The sequence below is a fragment of the Macaca fascicularis genome, chromosome 6 (genome assembly GCF_037993035.2).
Source record: "Macaca fascicularis isolate 582-1 chromosome 6, T2T-MFA8v1.1".
Lineage (NCBI taxonomy): Eukaryota > Metazoa > Chordata > Mammalia > Primates > Cercopithecidae > Macaca > Macaca fascicularis.
The window spans coordinates 18769466-18788519 of record NC_088380.1 but is presented as its reverse complement, the minus strand read 5'-3'; the positions used below and the strand labels follow the sequence as shown (position 1 = coordinate 18788519).

The 19054-nt window shown below is 36.8% G+C and overlaps 1 long non-coding RNA gene across 1 annotated transcript in view; it reads right to left on the bottom strand.

Moving 5' to 3' along the window:
• The window catches only part of LOC135971094 (uncharacterized), a 143729-nt gene that overhangs the window by 66794 nt on the left and 57881 nt on the right, over positions 1–19054 (bottom strand). Inside the window, exon 2 of the long non-coding RNA XR_010587173.2 lies at positions 10509–10567. This is a non-coding gene — a long non-coding RNA (uncharacterized lncRNA). The remainder of the gene's footprint in view (positions 1–10508; positions 10568–19054) is intronic.

Below are 19054 nucleotides of genomic sequence, written 5' to 3'. Positions count from 1 at the left end.
AATGGAGATGGTCGTAATGAGAGTTTACTGTAGTAAACAGGAGGTAGATCAACAAGATATTTAAAAATAGTCTTTTTTGGATAAAAAATATTAGGGCACACCATCACAGATCAAAATTACAGGACCTTAAGGAAAATAAAAATAATAATATTGCATCACAGCATCTCCAATCACCCAAAAAAGTCGAATAATGAGATTTGCCACTTTCTCTACAAAGAAAACCTCTTATGAGACCAAAAAGACCCTCATTTTACTGTTCATTGTGAATTATAGCATTTCAAAATAGAGTGAGTTAATATCTTATATCTTTTTAAATGTATTTATTTTTAAGTTTATTTCTTTATGAATTGTGGTAACTCCTACGCTCCCCTTTAATGCTCCTCTCTCTCCTTTTTTTTTAAAGCAGACTTTGAAGTTTATTAAAATAAAGCATTAACAAACAATATGTAAAAACAAAGTTCTTTAGTTATGACTTTGAAAAGCACAATATAGTAAAAACAAATATATTTTTAGAAGTATCGAAATAACAGAATTGAAGAATGTTGCTGGAATTTCATTTTCCACAGCATAAATGAAGGCAGAATAAGTACAAATAAGAAGCATGCCTACAGCTCAGACTTCTGCATGGTCTTCATTATCTGCCTATGAAATATTTTCTTAAGAGAATGTAGTCAGGAAGGTACAAACATTAAGTTTTCATGACTATAATTCTCTGTAATCTTAAAATAAGTGAATTTCAAAATATTACTTAAACCAACCATGTTAAAAAAGAAAATCATTTGCTTACCCATGATCTTCAAGAGTCTTGACAGTTAAAATATTTTATGAAGAAATCAAAGATACATCATCTCCAAAGGTATTAGAAGGGACAATCTGACACTAAAAGATTTCCTTTTTACAAAGATCTTGGGATTCTTTGGCCCCACTGGTATTTTGTAATAGTGAACACCAACTTATATTAAGAAGGCACTATTAATGGGGGGAAACTCTACCTGTACACAAAATTCTAAACTTTAATTTCTTCAAATAACTCCATAAAGGATAATGGTTCATGATGATTTTAAATTTTTAAGAACTGAGTAATTTAGACAAGAACCACACCAACCTTTTTCATTCTGCCATGAATGATTGAAGAATTCTGCTCTGCTCTAGAACTCGATCTTCTTAACAAAATAACTCCTCACATTTTACAGCAATTGCCACTAGCAAATATTATAGCATGTACTCTTACTTCAAAACAAAAATGAAAACTGATGTGTGAGCTTCCCTTTTACTTGATTTCTTAAACCATCCAATTTTAGGTTGTGACTTCAATTACAATACAGTTGTATTTCAGGAGATAAGATCCAATATAACAATGGATTGATAAATACTGTTATCTCCTATAATCAAGATAGACTAAACTGTGATCCAGTGAATTCCAAGGAACGGTCCAAGTTTCTTTCTAGTAAGTAGAATTCTTTGTTATGCCAAAGTATGTTGAATTCTCACCTTTGATACATGCATCTTTTTTTGAAAAGAAAAACTCCCAAGAGCCTCATTGTATCAATGAGAAAAATGTTGCTTCTCTAGGGGAAACAGGCATCAAACCTGAGACTGCCCCCAAAAGCTGCCTTAATAATATTTGAGACCACATATAAACCACCACTTGAGAAAACTTTCTTGGATAAAAATTACCAAACACTTCTTAAACTACCAGGCTATCTAATACCTTAAAAGATACCTGCTTCTCCAGTTAGGGGTTGTAACAATTACACACATTTATATTCATAACCATCCTCTCTTTTTTGGATGCTGTGATGTTGGCTTCTGTATTTCACTATTGACCAAATTACTAGTATTTACTTCAGAAAGTTGATATGAACTGAACGTAGATTTCTAATTTACTTTTTGGGAAAATCTAAATTGTTTTTATCAATCAAGATTTACAATAGATTTTTGTCAAGTTTCTGTACCTTATTTTCAGATGTGTCTGCCAGATTATTTTTACCTCCACACCAACTCATTTTGGCTGGGATTCTCAGAGTGAATATACTCTGAATATAATACCCATGACTACCTCTATTTCTTGAATTTAATGCTTTATCTCTTTATTTTCCACCATGTTGACAATTATGGTATCATTTTTCAAATGTGTATTCTTCTTTGCACTTTTTTGTCTGTATTAGATATTTTTAATGTTGCTATTCTTTCTTCCCCACTGCTTTTTTTCTCAGATGAAAGAAAGGAGTCTTTAGAGGAAGCGCAATTGTACTTCTCCAAAAGATGTCATTCTAAACAACAGGATGAGCACCCTGGCCACATATAACTATTCTGCCCACTGAGCCAGTTCTGTTGGGTTATAATTTATTGGTGATCTTAATAGGACCAACCTTTACACTTTCATTACCCAACTCACTAAGGTATCTTAACCTACCGCCACTTTTTCCCAAATTGAAGCCAAAGCACAGCATCTTTTATTTACTGGCTAACAATAGATGGTATGGTATTCCATAGACTCCTGCTATCAGAGTCTGCATTCACAGCAATTATCTTTACCAGCAATTTCATTTTCTGCATTTTCCCTTGTGTAATGTGCTGGCAATTGTGTGTGGTTGGGTGCTCTATCCAAGTGGCTTTCAAGCTGAACACAGACCTCAAATTCACTTAAGCATCTGAACAGAATGGGAATTATCTATTACTTAGGGGACTCTCACATACCGCATTTCTATTAGTGAGATAGCATGGCCTTCCCAATCATAGAAAAAAAAAATGACTTAAAGTCGCTATGCATGTGAGTTCAAAACAAATAGCATTTTGAATTCTACAAATATATCAATGTATCCTGAAATCTTTTAGCTTCTGCCAGTGTAGTTAAAGCAGTGAAAATTGAATGAAGATCTTTTTAATTGAGGCATATTTATTTCACTTAGATATCCATATTTCTCTTCTTTTTCCATTTTATTCTTTTTTTTTTTTTTGGCTGGCACAAAGGATAGTATATGCTATTGAGATTAAGAAGAAAAAAAGTATTCTATAATGTTTATAATGCCTAAAATTATAGATGTCAAATAATCAGGCAAAGAAACTATTCTTTATGCAAAAATTATCAAATAAATTAACATGAAATATTCACATTTTACCTCCTCTAAGCCAAGGAATGAAAAAAATAGAATAAAAATGTGTTAAAATAAGCTTACATTTTCATGGTAAAAATATTGTCTGTTGAACAGAAATTTGGGGGAAAAGCGAGGTGGAAATATTAAAGACACACTCATGGACTATCCTTGCTATAAGAGAGACACATTTTATTCTTACAAAATGGAAAGAATTTATGTCTATATATGAAACCTCACTATTCTGAATTAACTTAAAATTACATTTACACTTCTCTTTATATATTGAGTTTTTATTTTGCAGAATGTTTTATATCTTTCCTTTATCCCATTTAGAAGAAAATGTGAAACATTTCCCATGACATCATTCCTTTGTGAATGGATACAGACTATTTTATTCTACTGAGCAGTTATTCATTTTGGTCTTTTAAATTTTCTACTGGTGGATATTTACATCTGAGAAAGAGATTTCTAGTTGTCCCCAGGAACTGTTCCCCAATTATCGTATAGGAATTAGAGTTTTATTTGCATATCCCCATGACGTGGCCCCTTCCTGAGTCCTGTGATGTTGTGTGGAGTTGACCATGCACGTGAGCACAACCTCCTAGAGAGGTTGAAGGGGGAGTCTGAACAGAGCTTGAAATCCTAGAAAAAGTGTGGGGCAGGGTCATTATATCAGAACTTCATTTATTTCACAACTAAATGTAACTTAAGAATGTCCCAGCTCAAATTTTAACAGGAACTCCATCTACCAAGTTACAAGGTATCCATCCAATCCAACGTGGATGGCCGTTAGGAGAGCACAGCTTCCTCTCTATCTCTGTTTCCACAGGCAGCTCTGCTCCTGTTAGTTTTTCTTGCTTTCAGGAATTCTACTATGAAAACAATGAGTCACCCTTGCCTCCTTCTGTCACTCATAGGAGATCCTCATGTCATGTGCCTCTTCACATCTTATAGTCACTTCTGTTTCTGATGAGAAAGGATAGGTCTTCCTCTGTAGGTACCCAGCCTTCTCAGCAGAGGCTGTCGGTACAACACAGTTTTTCACTCAACTTCTGGGAAGGGTCAGTGAAAATTCAGCAAAGTGTCCTGAGATGATGGATGGTAGAGATCTTTTATGAGTTGTTCAAAGACTTGATTTCAAACAAGTTCGCATACAGATTCCCTCTATATTCAAAGCAACAATCCCTCTCAATATTCAGGAAGTATAGCTTTGTCTAACTGAGCTACCAGAGTATTTCTGGAGACTGTCTACAAAAGACCCTACTTTTCACTTGATTTTACCTGTTCACATCCCCAGTCCATTGATAACATTATATTTTTACACTCTATTTTTGGACACATTCAAGTTCTTTCCACTGGTGTTTTGTGACTTCAGTATAAATAAGAATTATACCTGGGTATCTGCTTAGGCTACCTTAGTATTCTATAAGGATTCAAGAATTTTACTTCCCCATCTCCCTCAAAAAGAGAAATTTGAGAGACACAGCTGTTTAAACAAGTCACACCTTTGGATCAGTGTAAAGATATCCCTATGTTTAACACTGTACCTCACACATATTGCCAGGGTATGAACATAACTAACGTAACTTCATTTATTTCTAAACTAAACATAACTTAAGATTCTAAATCCATAACTTGATCTGAGTTAAGTAACATAAATAAGAGTATTCCATCTAAAGCAGGTTTTCTCTGCCTAGAACTGTTTATGAAAAAAAGAGGATGATGAAAACATGTTAAAATAAGCTTACATTTTCATGGTAAAAATATTATCTGTTGAACAGATATTTTGGGGAAAAGCAGAGGTGGAAATATTAAAGACACACTCATGGACTATCCTCAGTATAAAAGAGACACATTTTTATTCTTACAAAATGGAAAGAATTTATGTCTATATATGAAACCTCACTATTCTGACTTAACCTACAATTACATGTACACCTCTCTATATCTATTGTGTTCTTATTTTGCAGAATGTTTTATATCTTTCCTTTATCCCGTTTAGAAGAAAATGTGAAACATTTCCCATGATATTATTCCTTTATAAATGGATACAGACTATCTTATTCTACTGAGCAGTCAGTTATTCATTTTGGTCTTTTAAATTTTCTACTGGTGGATATTTACATTTGAGAAAGAGATTTCCAGTTGTCCCCAGGAACTGTTCTGCCACTAACCTACAGGAATGAGTTTTATGTGCATATTCTCAAGACTTGACCCCTTGACCGTGACTTGATGGTCATGACTGAAAGTCCTGATATTATATACTGTCTTTTGATCACTTAAGAAATTTGACTCAGGAGGTAAGCCTTGGCCTGTCAACTATAAAGACTACATTTCAAAACGTTTTTGTAGCTGAGAGTTTGTAAATGTAGCTAAGGGTTTGAATAAATTTGGGCTAAAGGAACAGAAGTAAATTGTGTGATTCCTGGTCCAACTACTTTCAGATAAGGTCCCATATTGATATCAACCAGCAGTATCAGCTTCATTTCATCCATAATGATTTCACTTTTCTCCTCTACTAGGCCTCTGGTCTGAGAAGTTGATTCTTCATTCCATTCTGCAGACAATTTATAGAGCAATCTCGTCCCCATTTTTTTCCATGCTGTGACATATCATACTTGAAGGTGTTTCCTGCTTTCAAAATTGCACAGGAGAAAAGTAATATTCTCTATGTGGAGACCTTCGCTTTCAGAAATGACCCCTTTCTGTTTCTTAATGTTTTGTCCTCTCTATGATTTGATGGTCTGAAGGACAAAGATGCTACCCTGCTCCCACTCATGCTTCTAAAACTATCTGTTCTCTCACCTTGGAGCTTGATAATAACACATTTGTATGGCTGGTGGAAAGAGAACAGAAGGAGGACGGAGACATCAGTTCGTTAGAGTTACATATGTTCCCTCATTTTTAAAAATTCACATTTCATGAAGTGTCATTGACCTAGCATTTCAGAGTCCCACTTTTTTTTTTCTCCCAGAAGTCCATATATGGAGTGATTTTGAGGGAGTAAAAATGTTTTTTAATTTCTCAAGTTGTTAGACTTCCACAGATTATTTCATTATGCCACTGAGAAACAACGTGACATGAAAAAAAGAAGAAAGAATGAGAAAAAGAAAGAAAGAAAGGAAAGAAAGAAAGAGAAAGAAAGAAAAGAAAGAAAGGAAAGAAAGAAAAGAAAGAAAGAAAAGAAAAGAAAAGAAAAGAAAAGAAAGAAAGAAAGAAAGAAAGAAAGAAAGAAAGAAAGAAAGAAAGAAAGAAAGAAAGAGAAACAAAGAAAGAAAAAGAAAGGAGGGAGGGAGGGAAGGAAGGAAGGAAGGAGAGAAGGAAGGAAGGAAGGAGAAAGAGAGAGACAGAGAGACAGAGAGAAAGAGGAAGGGAGAGAAGAAAGAAAAGAGAGGAATAAATGTACCCACTCTACACCTTGCCACTGGATAAAGAAAAGCTATTCTGTTCACTTTCTTCCACCACTTTCCTGTGTACAACCGTCCCCTTCTTCCCCATTTTATAACAAAAACAGAGGTGGAAGGAAAAAGTCAAAGGAGAACCTGTGCTTGATCAGGGAATGGAGAAAGAGACTCTTGAGAGTTAGAATATGAGAGGCTCCTGAACATCACTGATATGAAAACATTTGAGCAAAGTAAGATGGTAAGAATTGTTAGGCTACTTATTCATTTATCTTCCACATTTATATTCAATGATCCAAGTTAAACAGAACTTTTTATTATTTTGGGGGAATTGAGTGATAATTCTTCAAAGGGAATCAAAACAGAGACTGAAAATTATGTGCCTGACACTTACATGGACCGTGGAGGACTTCTATTTGGAATTTGGGTATGAATATGCAACAGTCAGCTCTACTTTCTCAGATGAAGATTGTATTAGTCTGTTTTCATGCTGCTGATAAAGACATACCCAAGACTGGGCAATTTGCAGAAAAAGAGGTTTAATAGACTCACAGTTCCGCATGGCTGGGGAGGCCTCATAATCATGGCAGAAGGTGAAAGGCACATCTCTCATGGCGGCAGACAAAATCAGAGAACTTGCTCAGTTAAACTCCCCTTTATAAAACCATCAGATCTCAGATTTATTCAGTATCATGAGAATAGCACAGGAAAGATCTGCCCCAATAATTCAATTATCTCCCACTGGGTCCCTCCCATGCTGCATGGGAATTGTGGGAGCTACAATGCAAGATGAGATTTGGTGGGGACACAGTCAAATCATATCATCTATCCCCTCCCAAATCTCATGTCCTCACATTTCAAAACCAATGATGTCTTCCTAACAGTTCCCCAAAGTCTTAACTCTTTCTGCATTAACTCAAAAGTCAACTGTCCAAAGTGTCATCTGAGACAAGGCAAGTCCCTTTTGCCTATGAGCCTGTAAAATCAAAAGTAAGTTATCTACTTCCTAGATACAATGCAGGTACAGGCATTGGATAGATATGCCCATTTGAAATGAGGGAAATCAACAAAAACAAAGGGGTTAAAGGCCTCATACAAGTCCAAAATCCAGTGGGGCAGTCAAATCTTAAAGCTCCAAAATGATCTCATTTGACTCCATGTGTCACATCCAAGTCACGCTGGTGGAAGAGGCAGGTTCCCATGGTCTTGGGCAGCTTTACCCCTGTGACTTGGCAGGGTACAATCTCCCTCCTGGCTGCTTTCATGGGCTGGCATTCAGTGTAAGCAGCTTTTCCAGGCACACAGTGCAAGCTGTAAGTGCATCTACTGTTCTGATGTCTGGTGGATGTTGGCCCTCTTCTCACAGTTCCACTAGACAGCTCCCCCGTCAGGACTCTGTGGGGGCTTCATTTTCATTTTGCACTGCCTTAGCAGAAGTTCCCAAGGAGTGCCCTAACCTGCAGCAAACTTCTGCCTGGATATCCAGGTGTTTCCAAACATCCTCTGAAATCTAGGCAGAGGTTTCCAAACCTTAATTCTTGACTTCTGTCCACCTGCAGAAGTCCACACATGGAAGCCGCCAAGGCTTGGGGCTTGCACTCTCTGAAGCCATGGTCCCAGCTGTACTTTAGCTCCTTTCAGCCATGACTGGGATGGCTGGGATGAAGGGCACCACGTCTCTAAGCTACACACAGCAAAGGGACCCTGAGCCCAGGCCCATCAAACCATTTTTTCCTCCTAGGCCTCTGGGCTTGTGATGGGAGGGGCTGCCATGAAGACCTCTGATATGCCCTGGAGATATTTTCCTCATTGTCTTGGGGATTAACATTCAGCTCCTCATTACTTATGCAAATTTCTGCAGCAGGCTTGAATCTCTCTTAAAAAAAAATTGATTTTATTTTATACTGGATTGTAGGGCTTCAAATTTTTTGAACTTTTATGCTTTGCTTCCCTTATAAATCTGAATGCCTTTAACAGCACCCAGGTCACATCTTGAATGCTTTGCTGCTTCAAAATTTCTTCTACCAGATACCCTACATTATCTCTCTCAAGTTCAAAGTTCCACAAATCTCCAGGGTGGGGTAAACTGCTGCCAGTCTCTTTGCTGAAACATAACAAGAGTCATCTTTGCTCCAGTTCTTAACAAGTTCCTCATTTCCATCTGAGACCATTTCAGCCTGGACTTTAAGTCAATATCACTATCAGCACTTTGCGCAAAGGCATTCAACAGGTTTCTAGGAAGTTCCAAACTTTCCCACATTTTCCTGTCTTCTTCTGAGTCACCCAAACTGTTCCAACCTCTGCCTGTTACCTAGTTCCAAAGTTGCTTCTACATTTTTGGGTATCTTTTCAGCAGCACCCCACCCCTGGTACCAATTTATTGTATTAGTTTTTTTCACACTGCTGGTAAAGACATACCCAAGACTGGGCAATTTATGAAAGAAAGAGGTTTAATAGGTTTACAGTTCCGCATGGTTGGGGAGGTCTCATAGTCATGGCAGAAGGTGAAAGCCATGTCTCCTATGGTGGCACACAAGAGAACTTGTGCAGGGAAACTTCCCTTTATAAACCATCAGATCTCAACAGACTTATTCACTCTCATGAGAATACCATGGGAAAGACCTGCCCCATGATTCAATTATCTCCCACTGCGTTTCACCCATGACACATGGAAATTGTAGAAGCTACAATGCAAGATGAGATTTAGGTGTGGAAACAGCCAAACAATATCAAAGATCATCATCTTAAACCTTAACTAGCTACTTTAAAAACATATTCTGTCTTGCCACTTGCTGTCTCCTCTGTATTCACCTTCTACCTTCCTCTAAGCTTTATCATCTCTAGATTATTGCTGTAGATTTGTAAGTGGCCTCCCTGTTCCACGTCGGCTTCTGCCCTTGCTTTTTAAAATGTATTCTTCAAAAACTGACAATTCTTTTTTAATACATAAACCAAATCCTGTTTGGAATCCATGAAATTTGTACAGTAGCTTCCCACCTTCTTCAGAAAAGGATCCCAAATCCTTGCAGTGGCTCATGAGACCGTGCCTAGTTTACAGATGGCATCTATGGGCTTTTCTCCTACTTTTCTGATTCTTATGTGCTCCTCTTCATCCATACTGGAGTTTTTGCTGTTTCACTGCTCCTCAAGAATGCAACAGCCTTGGGGACTTTTGGATTGATTTTTTTTTTCATTCTGGAATTTATATTCACTATGCACCCAAGTTGCTACAGGACTCATTCTGTTATTTTTTTCAAGTCCCTGTTTACCTGTAAAACTTTAAAGACATCTATCTTGCCTATTTGATTTGAAATAAGAAGCTTCCTTTCTCCCTGTATTCTTAATTCTGAATTCCCAGTTTTATAGTGTTCTTCATAGTTTTGACCACTATCTGACATATTATGTGAGTGCTTAATTATTTTCTTGACAATGAGAATGTAAGCTTTCTCTGACAATGAGAATGTAAGCTTTACAAATCTTGCTTTCTCCTACATCTATTGTGGTTAAAAAGGCCTGGCACTCAAGAAATATTCATTGAATTAGTGAAGGAACAAATGCTGTATCCTGAGAAAAGTGTGCGAATTAGTGAGAGGGGCAATCCAGTTTAAGCCATTAGCATTTGGAAAATATTGTAATCTATAGATAAATCCTGGGAAGATGGTGGCAAGGGTGACATAGTTTCTGAAACTTCTTAAAATTAAAATAGGCATTGCAAGGAATATAGCAAAACCAAAAACTCAAAAGGCAGTATCTATGACAAAACTTGATGACAATATGTGAGTAGGCAGGGGCAGAGCAGGGCAGTTACAAGCCCTACATTCTGTGAACATCTGAGGTGTCTGATAGGTGTGAGAAGAGAAGCCCTCTTTGCTAAGTGTGCACAGACATCTCTGAAAACTGGCTCACAATAGTGGCTGGGGGTCATGAGAATCCAGGTGGCAAATGGAATAGAAGGGGATCCTAGTAAATTTAGAAATCACTCTGTGCTCTGGGCACTTTTGAAACTCACAGTCTGAAGCATTCTTCCAGAATAGTGCTCAACGCTGAAGGGGGAATGATGTGAAATATCTAGAATAAAAGAAACACAAGAAGAAGACAAAAGTGAGAAAGGATGCTGAGAAGGCAAATCTCAGGAAGCAGGGAGCATTTTTTTTTCTTTTTTTGATCACTTAATGGAAACTATAGAAGAGGGTTTTAGGGCAATGGAGATGAAAAAATTGTCTTGTCCCTTCCCATGCTTCTAAAGGTACAGAAAAATTTATTTCACTTAAAATTTTTAAGAAAAGTATTACAATCAGGTATTACAATCAGAATCTATATACAAACACTAAGTGTAACACATCAAAATGAAAACACTTTTACAAAACAAACTCACATAACAATTAAAAATGGTAACCTAAAATTTTAAATGAGCAATTGATATTAAGAAGATAATGAGAGCTTTGAGAAAATCACATACATCAGAATTATTTTTACAAATTAAAAATGAGATGAGGCCAGGCGTCGTGGCTCATGCCTGTAATCCCAGCAATTAGGGAGGCTGAGGTGGGCAGATCACAAGGTCAGGAGATCGAGACCATCGTGTGAATGGTGCAACCCCATCGCTACCAAAAATATAAAAAATTAGCCAGGTGTGGCAGTGAGCACCTGTAGCCCCACCTACTCGGGAGGCTGAGGCAGGAGAATGGTATGAACCCGAGAGGTGGAGCTTGCAGTGAGCCGAGGTTGCCCCGCTGCACTCCAGCCTGGGCCACAGAGCGAGACTCCGTCTCAAAAAAAAAAAAAAAAAAAAAAAAAAAAAAAAAAATGAGATGATTGGTTCAAATGATGACTTGAAAAGAGGGGGTACGCAAATAAAGAAAAACAGGAAAGAACAAAATTTTAAGAAGTCAAGATAAAGCTAGAAAAAACATAACACAGGAGCAAATAAACATAGTGGATACTGTTTCAATAGTTACCTGAGATAGAAAGAATAATTTTTAAAGTTTAAAAATAAATGAGAGGAGGCTAGGTGTGTTGGCTCACGCTGCACTTTGGGAGGCTGAGGTACGTGGATAGCTTTAACCTAGGAGTTCAAGACCAGCCTGGCTAACACGGCGAAATCCCATCTCTACTACAAACACAAAAATTAGCTGGGCATAATGGCACACTCCAGTAATTCTAGCTACTGGGGAGGCTGAGGCGGGAGAATCACTTAAACCCAGGAGGCAGAGGTTGCAGTGAGCCGAGATCACATCACTGCACTCCAACCTGGGTGACAGGCAAGAAACCCTGTCTCTAAATAAATAAATAAATAAATAAAACAAATGAATAAATAAAAATAAATGAGAGGTATAAAAATGTATTCAAGATAAAGTGATACTATGGAATATTGACAAAATAATCTAATATATATTTAACAAAAGTCCCCAAAAGATTAAGCCAAAACATTGGAACAGACTCATACTAAAACCATTTCTCAGTGAAATATTCTTAAAACAACAAAAGTAAGCACTAATCTAAATATTTAAAGTACCGACTGTATAACTAAAATATTCTGAAACTTTTAAAAGTAAAATAATTAGACATTTTTTTAAAATTAATTGAAGATAAAAATAAATAGGGAGATATATTTCTGTACGTGGCTAGGAAGACTCAATTTTGTCATAATATCAGTTCTTCCCAATTTCATCTACAGACTCAAAGAAATCCCAATAAAAATTTAAGCAAGGTATTTTGTGACTATAGAAAAGCTAATTCTAAAGTTTATATGAAGTACAGCGCGGTGGTTCATGCTTGTAATCTAAGCACTTTGGGAGGTCCAAGCGGTGGGGAATCACCTGAGGTCAGGAGTTCAAGACTAGCCTGGCCAACATGGAGAAATCCCATCTCTACTAAAAATACAAAAATTATCCGGGCATGATGGCACATGCCTGTAGTCCCAGCCACTTGGGAGGTTGAGGCAGGAGAATTGCTTCAACCCAGAAGGTCGAGGTTGCAGTGAGCTAAGATCAAGTCATCACACTCCAGCCTGGGCAAAAAAGTGAGACTCTGTCTCAGTAAATAAATAAAGTTTATGTGGAAATAAAAGACCTAGAGTAGCTTACCCCATATTGAAGAAAAACAAAAAGGAAGTATGGACATTACTCAATTTTAATACCTACTATAAAGCTGCAAAAATCAAGACATTATGATATTAGTGAAAGAACGGGCAAACAGATCAATAGAACAGACCAAAGAACCCAGAAATGAAATCACACAAATATAGTCAACTAATTGTAGACAACAGAGCACAGGCAATTTGACGAAGAAAAGAAAGAAGAGGATTTTTTCAACAAATGATGCTAGAAAAACAGAATATCCATGTGCAAAATAAAATATACAAACACAGATGTTATACCTTTCACAAAAAGTAAGTCAAAATTCATCATATACTCAAATGTAAAATGCAGAGCTAAAAAACTTCTGGATGATAATGTTGAAAAAAATCTGTGACCTTGGGTTTGCTACTGCATTTTCAGATACAATGTAAAAAGCTCAAACCATGAATGAAAAATTGACAGTTGGACTTCATTAAAATTAAAACTTCTGTTCCAAAAAAGATGACCTTAACAGAATAAAAAGACAGGCCACAGACTCAGAGAAGATCTTTGCAAAACACATATCTGATAAAGGACAGTTATACAAAATATGCAAAGAAATCTTAAAATTCAACAATAAGGAAAAAAAAATTTAAATAGACAAAAGATCTGGGCTGGGGGCGGTGGCTCACTTCTGTAATCTCAGCACTTTGGGAGGTCGAGGGTTGCAGATCATGAGGTCAGGAGATTCAGACCATCCTGGCCAACATGGTGAAACCACATCTCTACTAAAAATTCAAAAATTAGCTGGGTGTGGTGGCACGCACCTGTAATCCCAGCTACCTGGGAGACTGAGGGCTGGGATGCAGAGATTGCAGTGAGCCGAGATCTCGCCAACTGCACTCCAGCCTGGTGACAGAGTGAGACTCTGTCAAAAAAAAAAAAAAATCTGAACAAAAACCTTGTCAAAGAAATTATATAAATCTCTAGCAAGCATATGAGAAGATGCTCAAGGCCATGTGTCATTAGGGAATGGCAAACCAAAGCAACAATGAGATACCACAGTGAACCTATTGGAATGGTCAGAATCCAAAACACCGACAACCCGAACTGCTGACAATGATGTGGAAAGAGAGGAGTTCTGTTTCATTGCTGGTGGGAATGCAAAATGGTATAGCCAATTTAGAAGAAATTTGGCAATTTCTTACAAAACTAAACATTTTATCATTTGATCTAGCAAGTGGGCTTTTTTGTATTTATGCAAATCAGTTAAAAACTTATGTCCACACAAAAGCCTTCACACAAATGTTTACAGCAGCTTTATTCATATTTGCCTGAACCTAGATAAAATCAAGATATCTTTCAGTCAGTGAATGGATACATAATCTGTAATACAACCAGACAATGGAATATATCAATCACAGAAAGAAATGAAAGATGAAGGTATGTGTAACAGGAAAGGACCATATATGCAAAGTGACCCCTCAGTGCCAAAGGTGCCAAGACACCAAAGAGGAAGGCGGATGAATCCAGTTTTTTGGTATTGGTTGATTTATTAAGTGCAATTTCAGGCATAAGCATGGTATTGAGCAGCTGCAAGACAAGTAGATCTCTGCACTGTTACTTCCCAGACCCAGGGCTTATATATCATAAGCAAAGGATATATGTACTCTAGCACAACAATTAAAGGCACGCTCCAGAACAGACAAGAACACTATGTTTGTCATGGCCTATAATTTTGCAATAAATTCAAGGTTACTTTGTTGTTACACTGGCACAGTAAATAAAGTAGGAATCAGGAGGCATTCATGGGACTGGGGCTAATCGGAGGTTAACATAGCTGATTAGCATTCAAGATGTGGTTACTTTAGTCTCCACAGCATGAAAGACATAGAGAAACCTTAAATGCGTAATGCTAAATGAAAGAAGTCAATCTGAAAAGGCTACATACTGAATGATTCCAACTATAGGACATTCTGAAAAAAGCAAAACTACGACACAGCAAAAAGATCAGTGGTTGTCATAATCTATTTTTCCAGGAGTTAGAGGAGAGAGAGGGATGAATACATAGAGCACAGACGGTTTCTAGGACAGAGACACTCTTCTGTTTGATGCTATAGTGGTTGATGTATGCGTTTATACATTTGTCCATACCCATAGAATGTATAACATCAAGAGTGAAGTCAAATGTGAGCTACAGTCTTTAGTATGATAGAATGAAAATAATTTATCAATATTTGTTCAATTATAACTGTAACACTGCAAGATGTTAATAAAAGAGAAAATAGGGAAGGAGTCTGTGCAAGGGTAGATGAGAGTTCTCCGTACTTTCCTCTCAATTTTTCTGGGAGACTAAAAGTGCTCAAAAACTAATGTATTACTTGAAAAACATAAAAATAAAAATTACCCACATTGAAAAAATAAAAATCATTGTGTATCCAAGCACAAATGTCTAAGATGTTCAGGTTATCATAAGGTTCTAACAGAAACACTCTATTCCATAAAGTAAAAATATGAGAAAAAAATATGAGCAAAAGATTTTTATACCTAGCCAAATTTACTTTTAATTCAAAGGCCATGAAAACGAACATGTTTGAAAGTGGAAGAACTCAGAGAATACTATTTCCAGGAGACTTCCTGATGAATTTGCTAGACAAAAACAAGCTTCATGTAATCAAAATGGTCGAGGTGCATAGACATAAAAACTGATGAATTATTTCTTAGGCAGTGGTGTATTGAGGGTAGCACAAATAGCAGAAATTGCTCAGTCTAGTGCAGGGGTGTATTTTAAAACTGTAATTGTTCCAAATTGCCAGTTCGTGGTGTTAATACAAATCATACTGACTATAGTCAATTTTATTATTGTTTATATTCTCCACAAACAATGCATTGCCTTCTTATCTATACACAGGGAAGATCATCACCACCAGCCCATGCTGACACACCATATAAATTAGGCAGTCTTTTGTTGAGTCAAAAATGAAACAGGAAGAATTCTTAAGAGAAATATAAAATACACACATCCTAAGGAGAAATCTTCCCTTATCTTTTGAGCACTGCTCTAAAAAATTCAGTTTCCTATTTTGAGTAGTTCATGAGTGTATTTGTCAGTTCTTACACTACTGTAAAGAAATACCTTAGACTGGGTAATTTATAAGAAAAAAAGGTTTAATTGGCTCACAGTTCTGCAGGCTTTACAGGAAATATGGCAGCTTCTGTTTCTGGGGAGTCCTCAGGAAGTTTCCAATCATGGAAGAAAGTGAAGGCAAAGCAATACTTCTCATAGCAGAAGGAACAAGAGAGAGCGGGGAAGTGCTGCACACTTTTAAACAAGCAGATCTCATGAGAACTCACTTTCATGAGAGCAACACCAAGGGGATGGTGCTACCCCACTCATGAGAAACCAGTCCCATGATCCAATCACCTCCCACCAGTCCCCACCTCCAACACTTGGAATTACAATTCAACATGAGATTTGGGTGGGAACACAGGTTCAAACCATATCAATGATGAATCTTTTAAATACGGAGGCTGAAGAATGTACCCTTTATATTGCAAAACTGTCCCCATCAGGACCTGTTGTCTTTTCAGTAGAATGAAACCTGCATAAAGACAGAAACTTCTCATAAATTGAACCACTCCTGATAAGAACAAGTAAGATTCGTATTCAAAATCCAAAACACACGAACAAGATTTTACCTGAAGAAAGTAGATAATTGAAGTGGGAAGAAATTATTTCTTGTTTATAGATTTCAAGAAATATTTTTCCTTATTCTACAGAGCAACTGCATAATGAAGTGGCTCATTCTTTGTTATCTTCCCAGGACTGTTTCTCAATTGCCCAAGAAGAACACACACACACACACACACACACACACACACACACACAGAGAGAAAGAGAGACAAACACGCAGTGGAAGACACTACTGAATCAGACATCAGATCACTCCTGTGTTTTGTTCTCAAATCTGTGCCTAACTGGCTGTGTACCCTTAGGCCATTAAGTATTACATTGGAGTTTAGTTTCATCATTTATAACATAAGTGAGGTTTGGAATACTTGATTTCTAACATCTCTATGTGAGCTAAGCAGGAGTAATTGAGTGGGAATCATGGTAAAAACAAGAATGAGTGAACAGAAAATCAGGTAAGTGAGAAAGATACAGTTATCAGGAATTGGAGTTGATCACATGATCCGGGTTTAATGTACAGAAATCTGTAATTGCCCTCTTTACATCTTTGAGCTTAGTTATAAAATGGGAACAAGTAACTTCACAGAGTTATTGTTGTTGTACAATAAGTTACATGACATTTCCCTGTAAAACATTAAATATATACTGAGATCGTTAAACTGGATAGATTTGAAATATTTTTTAATGCTTCTGGGCTGCTTTGAAAATATATTGAAGTTGAAGCTTTAAAGTTTAGAAGTATGTGGAGTTTCAGCCTTTGGAATCTAGTTAGATAAACAAACCTCTCCAGTACTGTATCATTTCACTCAGCTAAGAACCTCTAATTACCTTCCTGCATTCTCCTTTTCCTCTCCCACTCAAAATCAATCTTTTTTTTTCTCCAAAGGAAACTAGGTTTCTAATTCAAATTTACCCCTCTGGCATCACCAATTGCAACCAGAAATAATTTCCTTATCATTGTGGTAAACTTGGATGGACCATGTAAAACTTATGAGTTCCCCTTATCCTGGCCCAAATGAGTATTTCATCATTTCTTACGAATCACGATAAGTTTCAAATGGGAAACAAAACCACCTAAATGTTTTGTCACTTAGTAATTAAACAGGGAAAAGCTGGTGGACGAAGAATCTACACTAAGTGAACTTGCAGGGAAATGAAGGCCATGGCCATGTTTTATCTTGGTTATCAACCTTTGAGACTCACTGCATAGCATCTTAACTGAAGAGGCTGATGTGCACAGTGAGAAGATGGAAGGGTAGATATGAGAAAAGTAAGAAAAAGTAGTATTATCAAGTGTTTTAACTAGTCAAGTCTTACTAGGGACTGCCACATTTATGTTCTTTCTGGCAGAACTACAGTTAACTGAAAAGTAGCTCTGGATTCAGCAGCTGAATGTAAGTTATATTTAATGGGCTGGCAACTGGACCTTTAATCACCGTGGAAATGAGATGCATGCAATCGCCATTCAAAATCTATGACCCAGTCACTGATGTATCTTTTAAATCCAATGCACAAAGATACACTTAAATTTGAAATATGCCTTCAATGGGAAATATGTTTTCAGAGGGGATATATGAATATGCATATGTGGAAAGGAGGAGAAAAGATAGAGGATTATTATAAGACTTAAAGCATGTTAATATAGATATTTTTTCAAATATCTTCAAATTATGCAGATTTTGTTCACAACAATTAGAATTTACATTAGTTAACAAATTATTCCCACATAGGAGCTTTGAACCAGCAACTCTCAAATGTATTTCTTTTAGCCAACCTGTTTTATGAAGTGATGTCCACAGACTCTACCTCATTATGTGCTATGGACTGAATTGTGTTTCACCCTAAATTTATATATTGAAGCCCTTACTCCTACTGTGATTGTATTTGGAGCTGGGGCCATTGGGAAGTAATTAAGTTTAGGTGAGGCAATAAGGCTGGAGTCCCCATGCTGGGATTAGTGCCATTATAAGAAGAGACACCACACAGCTTGCTTTCTTCTTCTGTCTTTGTCCTATGAGGACACAGCAATAAGGTGGTCTTCTCTTTGCAAGCCTGGGAGAAAGCCCTCACTACCAAACCAAATCAGTCTCCCATAGCTCCATCTTCAAATACTTCTAAACTAAAAAATAAGGCTTCTGAAATATTTGGCATTCAGCAGTCGTTCTGTAATACTCAGTGGATATAAATGTGGTATGGGGATTTTGAAAACCAAAAGGAAAAGCTCACTAACAACTTTGCAGTAATATCCCATCCTGAAATGTGCCTGAAAAAAAGTCCAATACAAGAACACAACCTGCAATGTTGATGATAGTATAGAACTTTTGACTTCAGTCTTAAGATTTCGTAATTCACTCAGTTCTGTGAGCTGCTGGTGCTTTAATACCACTACATTTGGTGACATAATTCAGATATTTTTTTAAACAAGCATATGATGAAAGGTCAAAAGATGAAAGAATCAACAAAAATACACTGCGGCATTTCAGCACTTTTTCAGATTTTAAATTGTTATTAATTATTTATTTTGTAATATAATAAGATCCCAGGGTAACAAAAATTTTAAAAGGGATAATTCTAATCTATATATGACTGATTAAAATCAGCCTTTCCTCCTTATTCTCCTAGTAATTTAGAAAAAAAATATGCAAACTCAAAGGTTGGCAAAACGAGAGATAGATTCCAAGTCGAGTTTCTACAGGAGATGTATGGCAGGAAGCGGAGAGCAGCTGAGGAGAAAGATCAGTGCTAACAGGTCTCTTATGAATTAACAAGACTATATTCTCTGAAGGTGAAGCAGTGCAGTGTAAA